The 17862-nt window shown below is 44.6% G+C and overlaps 1 long non-coding RNA gene across 2 annotated transcripts in view; it reads right to left on the minus strand.

Annotated features, from left to right (window-relative positions):
- Window positions 1-17862, minus strand: part of LOC307181460 — a 617204-nt gene that overhangs the window by 576560 nt on the left and 22782 nt on the right. For both annotated transcript variants that reach the window (XR_013826826.1, XR_013826827.1), the window contains exon 2: window positions 11959-12044. This is a non-coding gene — a long non-coding RNA (uncharacterized lncRNA). The remainder of the gene's footprint in view (window positions 1-11958; window positions 12045-17862) is intronic.

A 17862-nucleotide genomic window follows, 5' to 3' on the forward strand; every position in this document is an offset into this window, starting at 1 on the left:
TGAAGTCTCACTTCCCCCCGGTCAAAAGGGCCATCTGAAAAAAGTGTAAAATCCAGAAAGGCAGGACAGGCCATGGAGAACTGGGAGCCTTGTTATGCTGATGGGCGGGATGTAAATTGCCAAGAACCACTTGGGAGAAGTTTATGGTGTTTCCTGAAACAACTAAAAAACAAAGCAACAGAACCTAGGGCACTTCCACTTATGGTCCTATAGCTTAGGGAAATTAAAATCAAAAAGACACAGCCACCCCAAAGTTTGGAATGGCTCTGTTTACAAGAAGCTCGTTTACAGTACAAGTTCAACATCGCAGAAAGTGAAAAATGGATAAAGAAGTTGTGGTATTTACTTACAAAGCAATATCACTCAGCAATGAAATCTGTGTCATCAGGCCCTTAGCAGCACAATGAGTGGATTCAGGTATGATGATTCTAACTGAAATAAGTCACACAGAAAAAGAAACATCATAAGATATCAGTAATACACGGAATGTAAACTTGGCTACACAGGAACTGAATTACAGAACAGAACAGGGTCTCAAATTTAGAAAACTAACTTATGCTTGCTTAAGGGGAAAGGTGAGTTGGGGTGCTGCATAAAACCAGAGATTGAAATGAGCACAGATAAAGTTCCTTAAGCCAAATATGGAATAGACAAGAGCTACTCCTTGCTCAACGAAATGGACTCAACACCGCATATTAAACGCCTAAGAATGTACCTGACTAGTAAGTATCTTAAAACCTATGGATTGCTATGTCTCCGAAAGAGAATCAAGCATGTGTACAGGGGCATGAATGCAGCAGTGATAGGATTGGAGAGGTTCGGTGAGCAAATGAAGACCCTTTGAAGTCATATTGCATGGTACCCATTACACGGGTCTCAACTCTCCAGGTTTAAGGTATTCTTCCTTCAGCTAAAACATGCATGTGGAACCCCGAGTATGATCAACCGTGTGAACGGGAGACGTGTTCAAATATGTCTCAGTTTTCCTCCCCTGGTACTCGGGTGCAACATTCCAGACCCTTTACTAACACTCTCCCGACTTGGAGAGTCAGCGCCTTTAACCTCCTGTTTGGCCCAGTTTGCAATTTCTGCGGAAGATGAACAGGAATAGCGAGAACCAATGAGAGACTAGCTGGAGGTGTCTGGACGGGCAAATTTAACTCTCATTTCCCACCAGGAAGAGGAAATAACCAAAGGCTCAGCGTGCCGTGCCGGAACCAGATTACGGCCTGAAGCCATCCTGCGGTGTTGCGGCCAGCTCAAAAGAAAGCGAGTTGAAGAAAGGAGCTCAGGGTCTCTGTAATTCACAAACCTGCAGAGTTATAAATGACAGCTATCGTCGAAAAATAGACTGAAGTAAAGCTGCCAAGAGGACTTGAAAGCGGGGCAGAATTGCAGGATACCGATTTCAGGAGGTAGACTGGAATTGCATTGAAAGCATAGGAAAAGAGGCAGAACGTCCACAATGATGCACTTTGCCAAAAGGGCGTATGCGTTTTTTCCTGAATATATTCAGGAAAAAACGCATACGCCCTTTTTGGCCAACCAAGCAAGCTTGCAAAGGAAATCTGCACTACAATGAAGTCTCACTTCCCCCCGGTCAAAAGGGCCATCTGAAAAAAGTGTAAAACCCAGAAAGGCAGGACAGGCCATGGAGAACTGGGAGCCTTGTTATGCTGATGGGCGGGATGTAAATTGCCAACAGACACTTGGGAGATGTGTATGGTGTTTCCTGAAACATCTAAAAAACAAAGCAACAGAGCCTAGGGCACTTCCACTTATGGTCCTATAGCTTAGGGAAATTAATATCAAAAAGACACAGCAACCCCAAAATTTGGGACGGCTCTTTTTACAGGAATCTGTTCTACGGCACAAGTTAAATATCCCAGAGAGCAAATAATGGATAAAGAAGTTGCGGTACTTCTGTACAACAGAATACCACTCAGCAATGAAATTTATGTCACCAGGCCCGTACCAGCATAATGAGTGGATTGAGGCACGATGATTCTAAGTGAAATAAGTCACACAGAAAAAGAAACATCATAAGGTATCACTAATACACGGAATGTGAACTTGGCTACACATGAACTGAATTACAAAACAGAACAGGGTCTCAAGTTTAGAGAACCAACTTATGCCTGCTTAAGGGGAAGGTGAGTTGGGGTGCTGCATAAAAGCAGAGTTTGAAATTAGCACAGATACCGTTCCATAAGCCAAATATGTAATAGACAAGAGCTACCCCTTGCTCAACGAAATGGATTCAACAATGAGGTATCACCTCACACCTGGTAGAATAGGCATCATTGAAAATCTACAAACAAAAAATGCTGGAAAGGGTGTGGAGAAAAGGAACCCTCTTCCACTATTGTTGGGAATATAAATTGATACAGTCATTATGGAGAACAATATGGAATTTCTTAAGAAACTAACAATAGAATTACCATATGATACAGCAATCCCAGTACTGGACATATACCCAGACAAAACCATAAATCCAAAAGAGTCATTCACCGCAATGTTCATTGCATCACTATTTACAATATCGAGGTAATGGAAGCAACCTAAATGCCCACAGACAGACGAATGCATAAAGCTGTGGTACATATATAAAATGGAATATTACTAAGCCATGAAAAGGAATGAAATTGGGTCATTTGTAGAGACGTCGATGGATCTAGAGACTGTCATACAGAGTGAAGTAAGTCAGAAAGAGAAAAACAAATCTTGTATATTCATGCATATATGTGGAACCTAGAAAAACTGTACAGATTAACCATTTTGCAAGGCATAAATAGAGCAACAGATGTAGACAACAAACGTATGGACAACAAGGGGGGAAAGCTGTTGGGGGGGTGGTGGTGGGAGGAGTTGAGAGACTGGGATTGGCATGTATACATTTATATGTATAAAATAGATAACCAATAAGAACCTGCTGTATAAAAATATAAAATAAAATTCAAAATTAAAAAGAAGTAAAATTTAAAAAATAAAACAGAAAAAACAATTATTCCCTGCACATACATGTATTTATATGAATAAATTATTTCCATGCTTATATCTGTAAATACAAAAAAGAGGAATAAAATCTACCTTGAACCAAAAACGAAAAAGAGAAAAAAAACACAGAACCCACCAGTTACACAGAGGAAAACCGTATCAGGGCACTTGCTCCAGTTGTAAACAATTCTGAAGTTGGTCAGTGGTGGGGAATCGTCTCCCATTCAGCCAGCAGCCCCCACGCAACAAGCGTCCTCATTGCAAAGCTGGGGCACCGTGCCGAGGCATCTGTGAGTAAACGTGAGCTGAGCCCCAGGCCAGTTGCTGCTGAACTATTCCCACCCGTCCCAGGTAAAACACCTGAATATATACAAGGACTTGAAAGCCTAGAGGAAGGGCCATAGAGCCACACGAGTGACAGCATGCCGGCCGACTTGGTGCCTGCAGGCCAGCCAGGATGGTCCTGGCCCTGGGTGCTCTTCTGGAAGATTTCCATTTCCCTGCCTGAGATACTCGTCCTGTCCCTGCCCCCATTGCTTTTTTCCTTCCTCACCTCTGCCCAGGGAGAAATTCCAGCAGCAGGTATGGGTGACACATCCTCTTCTTTAGCAGGTGGCAGCCTGGCAACTGCTGCAGAAAGTCCAGCAGAGCCCCACTCACACTGGGCCACCCACAAAGCCGTGGCCTCTCACTCCCTCCCACCAGCCCAGCCCCGAGACTGCTGACAGGGCAGAGAAAATGGCGTCAGGCACGGCTGCAGGGGCTCTTGCTGCCTGGAGTGGTATTTATATTGATCTCAACCCAGGCACACCTGGGGAGGGCTGGCCGGCACGGTAAGGCTGCCCAGGTCAGCCAATCATCACCCCTCAGGGGCTCACAGTTGCAGAAAATGGAACTTGCTGAACCGGCCAGGTCCAAGGAACAGGTGTGGGCTCCTGAGAGTCAGGATAGACAAGGGGCTGCAGCTTTGGCTTGTTTTCTAATCATTTTATCTGGCCCATGAGTGGGAGACAACTTCAAGAAAACCCTCTCCTAATGAGAGGAACCCAGGAGTCAGGGAGAGGAGGGGTGGGTGGTGGTTGGAGACAGAGGCCTGGTGCCCCGGGTGCAGTGGAAGTCTCTGGAAGACCAGGTGGAGGGAGGCCTCACGGAGTGATGCCCAGGGTCACAGACCTGTCACAGCTGCTGTTTGTTAGTTCAAGTCCTGCTCTGAGGTGCTCTGTGTCAGCTCTGAGCGACAGGTGAGCTGGGGGTGCTCTGCAATGAGGGCTATGTGCACGGTTCCTGTGTGCCCAGCCCTGCCACAGTACCTGCAAGGGTAGCTCTGTATCCTGGGAGGGGCCTGACCACGAGAGCCCCGTGGGCTGGGGTGGGGGTGGGGTACCTGCCCAGGTGAGCTCCATATTCTGGGATTGGTCTGACCACGAGAGCCCCATGGGCTGCTGGGGACCTGGTAAAGGATGTCAGGACAGTCAGTGAAGCCACCGAGGATATACCTCCAGTTGCTCCTAATTCCTACACCCTGCTGGTCATTCTACCAACCACCAGGACATGGTATTCTGTATTAGTCTTCAATGATGCCTTCTTTTGTATTCCATTAGTCCCAGAGTCACAAGAAATTTTGGCTTGTGAGTGGCAGGACTCCACATACAACTAAAACAATACTTCCGGGCCGTCTGGCCCCAAGGGTGCAAAAATTCCCACACCATCTTTGGGGAAAGCTTAGCTAAAGACCTAAAAGTTCTACCTCTGGAAAAGGAAACCCTCCTTCAATATGCAGACGACATTCTGATCACCAGCCCTACTAAGGAGGCCTCTGAACTACCAAGCCAATAAAGGATAGAAGTTGTCCAAGAAAAAGCTCAAATATCACAGACTGCGGTGACCTGCCTGGGCTTCATTCTCACAGAAGGTCAGAGAAGCCCATCCCAGGAAAGGGAAGAAACCATTTTCAGCCTTACCCCTTTCTAAAACTAGAAGACAGCTTAGGGGTTCCTGGGGAGGCCAGGGTTTGCTGCTTCTGGATCCCTAACTACAGTCTACTAGCTGGGCCTCTATATGAAACACTGAAAGGAAAAGATGATGATCCTTTTGAATAGAATCCAGAAGTGGCCTTTCAAGAATGGAAAGAGCAGTCAATTCAGACACTTGCCCTGGAACTCCCTAATTTAGCTAAACCCTTTGACCTTTACATTCCCGGTGAAAGGTGAATCGCCATTGGAGAATTAGTGCAAAAACTGGGACCGCTTGAAATGGAACAATGCAAGATTGCCATCCAGGTAGGATAAACTACGGTCACTAAGGGGCTTGGCCCACTGCCACATCTGGCCAAGATACTGGCGGTATCTAAAAACCTGGAAATCAGCAGCCCAAAAGGCCACCTCCCTCCTAAGGGAAAAGGACCCCACGTGGTGATCCTAACCACCAACCATGCCCTGAAGTTGCAGGGTTCGCTCCGTGGGCACACCGACCTCGAGTGAGGAGGCCCTCCAACTCCAACATCCAGAGAGATAACCGGGGGCAACAGGGCACCATGACGACTCGTGTGAACATCACTTGACCTGGAGTTTCTCTCATAAAACAACAAGAGTGTGTCCCAAAAGAGTAGACTACTGCTTGCAGGACTTACTGCACCCAGAGGGGAGCTAATAATCTTGGCGGGGGAACAGTATACCACACTGTCACCATAGAAAAGCCTACAGACACCGTGATGATGGTGGCCAATAAGACCGGCTGGACTCCTGTTTACTTCAAAAGGCTGTTGACTCAGTAGCCATCATGGTCCTTGGTCACCACTGACCCTGGACTGTCTGGGAGTTGAGCGGGCAGGGCTCTGACACCTGGTGCTGTTTGTACGTTAATTCAGGGGCCTAATTGAAGAAAGCGCAGACTACTGGTCAGAGCATCTAGGCTGGCAGAGACGGTCAGCCTAAGGTGGCCGAACAAATGTGGGGCGGGGTGAAACCGGCCCCCACAGCGTCTCTGCACATCTCTTTCCTGGACCCTTAAAGGTCATTAGAATCTATAACACTTCCAATGCTGGTGCTCAGGTGGACGAGCAGGGAGGCAGGGGTCCTGGGGACAATCAACGTCACAGGGAGGCTGCTGGGGAGAAGCTCTGACCCTCGCCCCAGGGTATGAGGGCTCCCAACTCAGCACTCAGCAGTTACAGAAGAAGGGTCTGCACCCTCAGCACTCCAAGAATGAGGAACGGGACAAAAGGCAGAGGAGGGGTTTGTCCCCAGCAAAGCCCATTAAAAATCCCTGGGAGATAAAAATAGAATCTGGGCAATAAAGTCAAGTCTAACCTTTTTTATCCTTTGTGCTTTGTCTAATTTCACGTGCTCCTAGGGTCCCGCATGCAGAGGTTCCACACCCGGCACTTCAGACCAGATTTCCTAGTGCAGAATGGCTGGGTCGACACCTCAGCTCCTGGGGCCCAGTGCAGACTCCACGATATAGAGCCTGAGCTACAGCCAACCCGGCCCTCGAGAGCTCCGCCGCCTCCCTCCCTCCCACTGACTCTGACAGGATCTCTACACAGCAGCCCAGCCCACAGCCCACGGGGTAGTGCATGCTCTCACCTCTCCATTCTCTGATCAAAATATAAAGTTTCCTTTGCTTGTGAACCAAACTCAGTCTCGATCTGTTGGCCCCAATGACACTGGGCAGGGGGACACTTGTTGGGGTCCACTCTGGAGGATCAGTAACAGAAATTGAGACTATTGTAACCTCAATGAACAGATGTGTGAGCCAAACTGTAGTTAACATAGAACAGTGTATAAGGCTCGGGTAAAATAAGATGTTTTTAACACTTCCATTTGATATTTCCATCACTTTTTATAAGCAAGTTCAGTGAAAAGGTTTGTCTTATTTGTCAGGTCAATATTAGAGAAACGAAGTGATTTCTTTCCAAGGATGTACAGCTAATAATCTTGGTTAAACCTTCAATCTTGTTTTAAATGCTTTTCCATTGAAAATGATACCTCTCTTTCAGCTCCCCCATTTCTGAGAAGTATAAAATCTTATAATTTATTATTACCAAAGGGGAAAGGTGGGAGGAGGGATAAATTAACAGTTTGGAATGAACACATACACACTGCTATGTATAAAATAGATCATCAACAAGGAACTACTGTATAGCACAGGGAACTACACTCAACATTTTGCAATAACCTATAAGGGGAAATAATCTGAAAAAGAATAGATATTTTTATTGACATCATCTATCAATGACAGTTAAAGTGTAGCCTAAGGGAAGCTGGTGGTGAGTGCTTCTGACCCTGAAGACTTCAATCATCTAAAGTTTGGACTCTGCCTACTTCCCAAGGCCCTTAATGAACATATGTGTAGCCGTAGCTTAAAAAATTCCCCAGTTTGGGTTTCGGGGAGACACTGATTTTGAAAAAGCCCTGGTGTTCTCCTTACATGAATGGGACTCTTCCTACTGCTAAAACATGTCTGTCACACCCAGAGGATGGTATACCGTCTGATCGGGAAGAGTTTGGAAAAGGCATCTCATCTCCTCATCTCCTGGTGCTCGGGTTCACCCCTCCAGCGTCTTTACTAACAGTCTCCCCACTTGGAGATGTCAGCACTGTCAACATCCTGTTGCGTACAGTTTGGAATTTGTCCAGAGGATGAAGCGGAAGGATGAGGAACAATGAGAGACAAGTCCTAGGTGTTCAGACAGGCACATGTCACTCTAATTTCCAATCAGGAAGACGAATTGACCAAAGGCTAGGGTTGCCCATGGAAACAGTATAGGGCTTGAGGAAATCCCGCTGCTTTGTGGCCAGTTCCCATAAACACGAGTTGAACAATGGAACTCAGGGGCAGTAAAATTCACAAAACTGCAGAGTTGAAAATATCCATCACTGAAAAATGTCTTGAGGAAAGTCAGAGAAAAGGACTTGTAAGCAAGGGAGAATGGCAGGAAAGGGATTTGAGGAGGTAGAAAGGACTCGCCATTAAGCACAAGAAAAGGAGCTGAACATTGCCAACATTGCCAACATTGCAGTTGGCCAAAAAGGGTGTATGCATTCTTTTCTGTATATATTCAAGAAAAGGGCATACACTTTTTTAGCCAACCAAACAGGTGGGCACTGGAAGTCAATACTACAAAAGATATCACTTCGCATCAGTCAGAAGAGCCATCCTCATAAAGCGTAAACAACAGAAATGCAGGACAGGGCAACGAGAAGAGGGAGCCCTGTGAGACTTATAGTGGAAATGTATATTGCCAACGGCCATTCTGGAGAAGTGTATTGTGTTTACTAAAGCATCTAAAAAATGAGCTACAGAGCATAGGGCACTTGCACTCATGGGCGTATATCTTGGGAAAAACAAAAATCGAGAGGACACAGGCACCCCAATGTTTACCCCCTCTCTGTTTAAAAGATCCTCGACTAGGATATAACTTAAATGTCTCTGGAGGGAAAAAATGGATAGAGATGTGGTACTTAGGTAGAGTGGAATATTATTCAGCCTGGAAATCAATGAAATATGGCCAGTTGTAACAACTCCGGAGGAGTTACGTATGATCATTCTAAGTGACAGAATTCAAAAAGAAAAAGACACATATCATAAGATATCACTTAAAGGTGGAATCCAAAATGGCTACACATGAAATAAATTACAAAACAAAAACATAGTCAAATATGTAGAAAACACGCATAAGGCTGCTAAACGGGAAAGGTGGGGAGGGGTGAGGCATCATCCAGGAGGTTGAAATTAGCAAAGATACCATTCCAAATACCAAACTGATAATCAACAAGGCCTACACGGTAGCTAAAAGAACTGCACTCAGCACACTCAAGTCACCGGAAAAGAATATATACGACTGGTAAGAATCTGAAAAAGAATTTATTGATGTCTCTCTGTACGCGAATCAAGTGGATGTACAGCAGCAAGAAACAGAGCTTTGAAAATCAGCTGTAACCAATATAGTAATAAATTGAAAAAAATAAACGACAGAGAGACAGAGGAAACCTCTTACAACTTTTCCTCAGGGACGGTGATGCAACATGGATTGAACACATCTAGACCCACAGCAGGATGAGACATAAGGCTGGAAACTGTTTGCGCTAAGAGAAATGTGAGGTTGGGTGAGGAAATGCACACCCTTTAAAGTAATACTACCTGGTACCCATTCAATGGGTCCCAAATCTGCAGGTTCAAGGGATCTTCCTACAGCTAAAACATGCATGGAAAACCCAGAGGACTGTACACCATGTGATCGGGAGATGTGTCTAAAATGCACCTCATTTATCCTCTCCTGGTGCTCCTGTTCACCATTCCAGCCACGCTACTTAGAATCTCCCCACTTGGAGAATCAGCACATTTAAACTTCTGTTTCACACATTTTGCAAATTGTGAGGAGGATGAACGGGAAGAGGGGGAACCAATGAGAGAAGAGTTGTAGGAGTTTGGACGGGCACATATCACTCTAATTTCCCATTAAGAGTAAGAATTAAAGAAAGGCTCAGCCTGCCTCGCCGGAGCCAAAATAGGGCCTGAAGCAATCCTGCGGGTTTGAGGCCAGCTCACAAAAGAGCAACTTAAAAAATGGAGCTCAGGGTCACTGCAATTCACAAACCTGCAGAGTTATAAATGAAAACTAACGTCCAAAAATATGTTGAGGTAAGGCAAAGAAGAGGATCTGAATGCAAGACAGAATTGCAAGAAACAGATTTCAAGAGATAGATTGGACTCGTCTTTAACGCACATGAAAAGCGGCAGAATTTCGACAATGATGCAGTTGGCCCAAAAGGGCATATGCGTTTTTTCCTGATTATATCCAGGAAAAAACGCATACGCACTTTATGGGCAACGAAGCAAGCAAGCAATGCAAATGTGCACAACAAAGAAGTCTCACTTCCCACCGGTCAAAAGGGCCATCCTAAAAAATTGTAAAAACCAGAAATGCAGGACAGGCCATGGAGAACAGGGAGCCTTTATACGCTGATGGGCAGTGTGTGAACTGCCGAGAGCCACTCTGGAGAAGTGTATGGTGGTTCCTAAATCATCTAAAAAACAGAGCTACAGAGCATAGGACACTTCCAATCATGGGAGTATATCTAGGGAAGTCTAAAAATCAACAAGACACAAGCACACCACAGTTTAGGGCTACTCTGTCTACAAGAACCTCAACTTCAGTACACCTTAAATATCCCAGGAAAGAGAACAATGGATAAAGAAGATGTGGTACTTATGTACAATGGAATATCTCTTCACCATGAAATCAATGTAATAAGGCTAGTAGAAGGATAAAGAGTGGATTTAGGTCCGATAATACTACTTGAAATAAGTCAAACAGAAAAAGAAACATATCATAAGATATCACTTATAGAGGGAGGGTAAATATGGCTGCACAAGAAATGAATTACAGAACAGAACAGTGTCTCACATTTAGAAAACACACTTATGTCAGCTTAAGGGGAAAGGAGAGGTGGGGTGATGCATAAAACCAGAGTTTGAAATTAGCACAGATACCGTTCAATAAACCAAATAGGTATTAGACAAGATCTACACCTTGCTCAATGAACAGGCCTCAACACACCCTATACACCGCAGAGAAATATATCTGAGGAATAAGAATCTTAAAACCCATGTATTGATATATCTCCATAAGGGAATCAAGTGTGTGCAGAGCGGCACAAACACAGCAGTGAAAAGGAGCTAAACCCCATTATAGAAATAAATTTTAAAAACAAAACGCTGAAACAATGAAAGAGAGAAAAATTCTTACAAAATTCGCTCAGGGGCTGTGATGCAACCTGGATTGACCACATATAAACCCACAGCTGGATAAGACATAAGGCTGGACACTTGGGGCTGACAGGATTGGTGAGCTTTGGTGAGCAACTGCCGAAAGTTTAATGCAATACTTCATGCTACTCAGTCCAAGGGTCCCAACACTCCAGGTTGAAGGGAATCTTCCTACAGCTAAACCATGCTTGGGAAACCCAGCGACTGGTATACCATATGATCGGGAAAGGTTTCTAAAACGCACCTCATTTTTCCTCTCCTGGGGCTCCGGATCGACATTCCAGCCGCTTTACTAACAACATCCCCACATGGAGTCAATGCCTTTAAGTTCTGGTATCGCACAGTCTGCAGTTAGTGCAGAGGATGAATGGGAATAGGGGGAACCAGTGAGAAACTAGCTGTAGCGGTTTCAATGGGCACATGTCACTCTAATATCACATCAGTAAGAAGAATTAACCAAAGGCACAGCAGGTGCCCCAGAAGAAAAATAGGGCTTCAAGGAATCCTGTGGTTATGGGGCAATACCACAAAGATAAGAGCTAAAAAATGGAGCTAAGGGCCACTGCAATTCAAAAACCTGCAGAGTTATAAAGGCCAACTATTTTTAAAAAATATATTGAGGTAAGGCTATGAAGAGGCATTGAAAGCAAGGCAGAATTGCAGGAAACCGATTTCAGGAGGTAGACTGGAATTGCATTGAAAGCATATGAAGAGAGTCAGAAACTCGACAATGATGCACTTGGCCAAAAAGGGCGTATGTGTTTTTTCCTGAATATATTCAGGAAAAAACGCATACGCACTTTTTGGCCAACCAAGCAAGCTTGCAAAGGAAATCTGCACTACAATGAAGTCTCACTTGCACCTGGTCAAAAGGGCCATCTGAAAAAAGTGTAAAATCCATAAAGGCACGACAGGCCATGGAGAACTGGGAGCCTTCTTATGCTGATGGGCGGGATGTAAATTGCCAACAGCCACTCTGGAGAAGTGTATGGTGTTTCCTGAAACATCTAAAAAACAAAGCAACAGAGACTAGGGCACTTCCACTTATGGTCCTATAGCTTAGGGAAATTAAAATCAAAAAGACACAGCCACCCCAAAGTTTGGGACGGCTCTGTTTACAAGAACCTCGTTTACAGTACAAGTTCAATATCGCAGAAAGTGAAAAATGGATAAAGAACTTGTGGTACTTACGTACAATGCAATATCACACAGCAATGAAATCTATGTCATCAGGCCCGTAGCAGCATAATGAGTGGATTCAGGTATGATGATTCGAACTGAAATAAGTCACACAGAAAAGAAACATCATAAGGTATCACTAATACACAGAATGTGAACTTGGCTACACATGAACTGAATTACAAAACAGAACAGGGTCTCAAGTTTAGAAAACCAACTTATGCTTGCTTAAGGGGGAAGGTGAGTTGGGGTGCTGCATAAAACCAGAGATTGAAATGAGCACAGATAAAGTTCCTTAAGCCAAATATGGAATAGACAAGAGCTACTCCTTGCTCAACGAAATGGACTCAACACCCCATATTAAACGCCTAAGAATGTACCTGACTAGTAAGTATCTTAAAACCTATGGATTGCTATGTCTCCAAAAGAGAATCAAGCGTGTGTACAGGGGCATAAACGCAGCAGTGATAGGATTGGAGAGGTTCGGTGAGCAAATGAAGACCCTTTGAAGTCATATTGCATGGTAACCATTACACGGGTCTCAACTCTCCAGGTTTAAGGTATTCTTCCTTCAGCTAAAACATGCATGTGGAACCCAGAGTATGATCAACCGTGTGAACGGGAGACGTGTTCAAATATGTCTCAGTTTGCCTCCCCTGGTACTCGGGTGCAACATTCCAGACGCTTTACTAACACTCTCCCCACTTGGAGAGTCAGCACCTTTAACCTCCTGTTTGGCCCCGTTTGCAATTTCTGCGGAAGATGAACAGGAATAGGGAGAACCAATTACAGACTAGCTGGAGGTGTCTGGACGGGCAAATTTAACTCTCATTTCCCACCAGAAAGAGGAAATAACCAAAGGCTCAGCATGCCGTGCCGGAACCAGATTAGGGCCTGAAGCCATACTGCTGTGTTGCGGCCAGGTCACAAGAAAGCGAGTTGAAGAAAGGAGCTTGGGGCACTGTAATTCACAAACCTGCAGAGTTATAAATGACAGCTATCGTCCAAAAATAGACTGAAGTAAGGCTGCCAAGAGGACTTGAAAGCGGGGCAGCATTGCAGGAAACCGATTTCAGGAGGTACACTGGAATTGCATTGAAAGCATAGGAAAAGAGGCAGAACGTCCACAATGATGCACTTGGCCAAAAAGGGCGTATGCGTTTTTTCCTGAATATATTCAGGAAAAAACGCATACGCCCTTTTTAGCCAACCAAGCAAGCTTGCAAAGGAAATCTGCACTACAATGAAGTCTCACTTCCCCCCGGTCAAAAGGGACATCTGAAAAAAGTGTAAAATCCAGAAAGGCAGGACAGGCCATGGAGAACTGGGAGCCTTGTTATGCTGATGGGCGGGATGTAAATTGCCAGCAGACACTCGGGAGAAGTGTATGGTGTTTCCTGAAACATCTAAAAAACAAAGCAACAGAACCTAGGGCACTTCCACTTATGGTCCTATAGCTTAGGGAAATTAAAATCAAAAGGACACAGCCACCCCAAAGTTTGGAACGGCTCTGTTTACAAGAACCTCCTTTACAGTACAAGTTCAACATCGCAGAAAGTGAAAAATGGATAAAGAAGTTGTGGTATTTACTTACAAAGCAATATCACTCAGCAATGAAATCTGTGTCATCAGGCCCTTAGCAGCACAATGAGTGGATTCAGGTATGATGATTCTAACTGAAATAAGACACAGAAAAAGAAACATCATAAGTTATCAGTAATACACGGAATGGAAACTTGGCTACACAGGAACTGAATTACAGAACAGAACAGTGTCTCAAATTTAGAAAACCAACTTATTCTTGCTTAAGGGTAAAGGTGAGTTGGGGTGCTGCATAAAACCAGAGATTGAAATGAGCACAGATAAAGTTCCTTAAGCCAAATATGGAATAGACAAGAGCTACTCCTTGCTCAACGAAATGGACTCAACACCCCATATTAAACGCCTAAGAATGTACCTGACTAGTAAGTATCTTACAACCTATGGATTGCTATGTCTCCGAAAGAGAATCAAGCGTGTGTACAGGGGCATAAACGCAGCAGTGATAGGATTGGAGAGGTTCGGTGAGCAAATGAAGACCCTTTGAAGTCATATTGCATGGTACCCATTCCACGGGTTTCAACTACCCAGGTTTAAGGTATTCTTCCTTCAGCTAAAACATGCATGTGGAACCTAGAGTATGATCAACCATGTGATCGGGAGACGTGTTCAAATATGTCTCAGTTTTCCTCCCCTGGTACTCGGGTGCAACATTCCAGACGCTTTACTAACACTCTCCCCACTTGGAGAGTCAGTCCCTTTAACCTCCTGTTTGGCCCAGTTTGCAATTTCTGCGGAAGATGAACAGGAATAGCGAGAACCAATGAGAGGCTAGCTGGAGGTGTCTGGACGGGCAAATTTAACTCTCATTTCCCACCAGGAAGAGGAATTAACCAAAGGCTCAGCATGCCGGGCCGGAACCAGATTAGGGCCTGAAGCCATCCTGCGGTGTTGCGGCCAGGTCACAAGAAAGCGAGTTGAAGAAAGGAGCTCAGGGGCACTGTAATTCACAAACCTGCAGAGTTATAAATGACAGCTATCGTCCAAAAATAGACTGAAGTAAGGCTGCCAAGAGGACTTGAAAGCGGGGCAGAATTGCAGGAAACCGATTTCAGGAGGTAGACTGGAATTGCATTGAAAGCATAGGAAAAGAGGCAGAACGTCCACAATGATGCACTTGGCCAAAAAGGGCGTATGCGTTTTTTTCTGAATATATTCAGGAAAAAACGCATACGCCCTTTTTGGCCAACCAAGCAAGCTTGCAAAGGAAATCTGCACTACAATGAAGTCTCACTTCCCCCTGCTCAAAAGGGCCATCTGAAAAAAGTGTAAAATCCAGAAAGGCAGGACAGGCCATGGAGAACTGGGAGCCTTGTTATGCTGATGGGTGGGATGTAAATTGCCAACAACCACTCGGGAGAAGTGTATGGTGTTTCCTGAAACATCTAAAAAACAAAGCAACAGAACCTAGGGCACTTCCACTTATGGGCCTATAGCTTAGGGAAATTAAAATCAAAAGAACACAGCCACCCCAAAGTTTGGAATGGCTCTGTTTACAAGAACCTCCTTTACAGTACAAGTTCAACATCGCAGAAAGTGAAAAATGGATAAAGAAGTTGTGGTATTTACTTACAAAGCAATATCACTCAGCAATGAAATCTGTGTCATCAGGCCCTTAGCAGCACAATGAGTGGATTCAGGTATGATGATTCTAACTGAAATAAGTCACACAGAAAAAGAAACATCATAAGATATCAGTAATACACGGAATTCAAACTTGGCTACACAGGAACTGAATTACAGAACAGAACAGGGTCTCAAATTTAGAAAACCAACTTATTCTTGCTTAAGGGTAAAGGTGAGTTGGGGTGCTGCATAAAACCAGAGATTGAAATGAGCACAGATAAAGTTCCTTAAGCCAAATATGGAATAGACAAGAGCTACTCCTTGCTCAACGAAATGGACTCAACACCCCATATTAAACGCCTAAGAATGTACCTGACTAGTAAGTATCTTAAAACCTATGGATTGCTATGTCTCCGAAAGAGAATCAAGCATGTGTACAGGGGCATAAACGCAGCAGTGATAGGATTGGAGAGGTTCGGTGAGCAAATGAAGACCCTTTGAAGTCATATTGCATGGTACCCATTACACGGGTCTCAACTCTCCAGGTTTCAGGTATTCTTCCTTCAGCTAAAACATGCATGTGGAACCCAAGTATGATCAACCATGTGAACGGGAGACGTGTTCAAATATGTCTCAGTTTTCCTCCCCAGGTACTCGGGTGCAACATTCCAGACGCTTTACTAACACTCTCCCCACTTGGAGAGTCAGCGCCTTTAACCTCCTGTTTGGCCCAGTTTGCAATTTCTGCGGAAGATGAACAGGAATAGCGAGAACCAATGAGAGGCTAGCTGGAGGTGTCTGGACGGGCAAATTTAACTCTCATTTCCCACCAGGAAGAGGAAATAACCGAAGGCTCAGCGTGCCATGCCAGAACCAGATTAGGGCCTGAAGCCATCCTGCGGTGTTGCGGCCAGCTCAAAAGAAAGCGAGTTGAAGAAAGGAGCTCAGGGGCACTGTAATTCACAAACCTGCAGAGTTATAAATGACAGCTATCGTCCAAAAATAGACTGAAGTAAGGCTGCCAAGAGGACTTGAAAGCGGGGCAGAATTGCAGGAAACCGATTTCAGGAGGTAGACTGGAATTGCATTGAAAGCATAGGAAAAGAGGCAGAACGTCCACAATGATGCACTTGGCCAAAAAGGGCGTATGCGTTTTTTCCTGAATATATTCAGGAAAAAACGCATACGCCCTTTTTGGCCAACCAAGCAAGCTTGCAAAGGAAATCTGCACTACAATGAAGTCTCACTTCCCCCCGGTAAAAAGGGCCATCTGAAAAAAGTGTAAAATCCAGAAAGGCAGGACAGGCCATGGAGAACTGGGAGCCTTGTTATGCTGATGGGCGGGATGTAAATTGCCAACAACCACTCGGGAGAAGTGTATGGTGTTTCCTGAAACATCTAAAAAACAAAGCAACAGAGCCTAGGGCACTGCCACTTATGGTCCTATAGCTTAGGGAAATTAAAATCAAAAAGACACAGCCACCCCAAAATTTGGGACGCCTCCGTTTACAAGAACCTCATTTACCGTACAAGTTCAATATCACAGAAAGTGAAAAATGGATAAAGAACTTGTGGTACTTACGTACAATTCAGTATCACTCAGCAATGAAATCTATGTCATCAGGCCCGTAGCAGCATAATGAGTGGATTCAGGTACGATGATTCTAACTGAAATAAGTCACACAGAAAAAGAAACATCATAAGATATCACTAATACACGGAATGTAAACTTGGCTACACAGGAACTGCATTCCAAAACAGAACAGGGTCTCAAATTTAGAAAACCAACTTATGCTTGCTTAAGGGGAAAGGTGAGTTGGGTTGCTGCATAAAACCAGAGATTGAAATGAGCACAGATAAAGTTCCTTAAGCCAAATATGGAATAGACAAGAGCTACTCCTTGCTCAACGAAATGGACTCAACATCGCATATTAAACACCTAAGAATGTACCTGACTAGTAAGTATCTTAAAACCTATGGATTGCTATGTATCCGAAAAAGAATCAAGCATGTGTACAGGGGCATAAATGCAGCAGTGATAGGATTGGAGAGGTTCGGTGAGCAAATGAAGACCCTTTGAAGTCATATTGCATGGTACCCATTACACGGGTCTTAACTCTCCAGGTTTAAGGTATTCTTCCTTCAGCTAAAACATGCATGTGGAACCCAAGTATGATCAACCATGTAAACGGGAGACGTGTTCAAATATGTCTCAGTTTTCCTCCCCTGGTACTCGGGTGCAACATTCCAGACGCTTTACTAACACTCTCCCCACTTGGAGAGTCAGCGCCTTTAACCTCCTGTTTGGCCCAGTTTGCAATTTCTGCGGAAGATGAACAGGAATAGCGAGAACCAATGAGAGGCTAGCTGGAGGTGTCTGGACGGGCAAATTTAACTCTCATTTCCCACCAGGAAGAGGAATTAACCAAAGGCTCAGCATGCCGGGCCGGAACCAGATTAGGGCCTGAAGCCATCCTGCGGTGTTGCGGCCAGGTCAAAAGAAAGCGAGTTGAAGAAAGGAGCTCAGGGGCACTGTAATTCACAAACCTGCAGAGTTATAAATGACAGCTATCGTCCAAAAATAGACTGAAGTAAGGCTGCCAAGAGGACTTGAAAGCGGGGCAGAATTGCAGGAAACCAATTTCAGGAGGTAGACTGGAATTGCATTGAAAGCATAGGAAAAGAGGCAGAACGTCCACAATGATGCACTTGGCCAAAAAGGGCGTATGCGTTTTTTCCTGAATATATTCA

The sequence above is a fragment of the Stenella coeruleoalba genome, assembly GCF_951394435.1.
Source record: "Stenella coeruleoalba genome assembly, contig: scaffold_37, whole genome shotgun sequence".
Classification (NCBI taxonomy): Eukaryota; Metazoa; Chordata; class Mammalia; order Artiodactyla; family Delphinidae; genus Stenella; species Stenella coeruleoalba.